Source organism: Penaeus monodon, chromosome 20 (assembly GCF_015228065.2).
Source record: "Penaeus monodon isolate SGIC_2016 chromosome 20, NSTDA_Pmon_1, whole genome shotgun sequence".
In the NCBI taxonomy this organism is placed as follows: Eukaryota; Metazoa; Arthropoda; class Malacostraca; order Decapoda; family Penaeidae; genus Penaeus; species Penaeus monodon.
Window position 1 is genome coordinate 20,962,600 of NC_051405.1, and position 528 is coordinate 20,963,127.

The window sequence follows — 528 nt, forward strand, 5'->3', positions numbered from 1 at the left end:
TAACAACAGAGTAATTATAAAAGGAACAATTAGCGTCACGGAAGCCAACAGCGCGAAGGAACTTGCCAAAACCGCCGACAGATGGCGTCTGTGTCTCCCAAGAACCCAAGACGTTGGGTGTCATGTAGTCTGTCTCCTCGCGTGTCCTCGGTCTACCTCAGACACATCTAAAGGAACAGCTGAGTGGTATTTAAGTGACATGAAGCTGTGGCTCTTATCTTTTTTTCTCTTTATCTTCTTTTTTTTTCTTGGCTTTTGATATTTTTTTTAAGAAGTGGGGGTAGGGATGGTTAGAGGTGGAGAAGAAAGGGGGGGGGGTGCAGAGGCGGAAGTTAGAGAATGATAATTAAGACGTTTGTCCAGGTACAGTTTTATGACATGAGTTCCCGTATGTTCACTTTTTGACTTTGTTCATGTTCTCTGTTCTTAAGGGAGACAAAGGCTATGATCAGGTGAGAAGATATAACAGAAAAAACAATTAATTTCAAACGTTAATGTTGGCTATATCTGATGGATAGATAGGTAGGT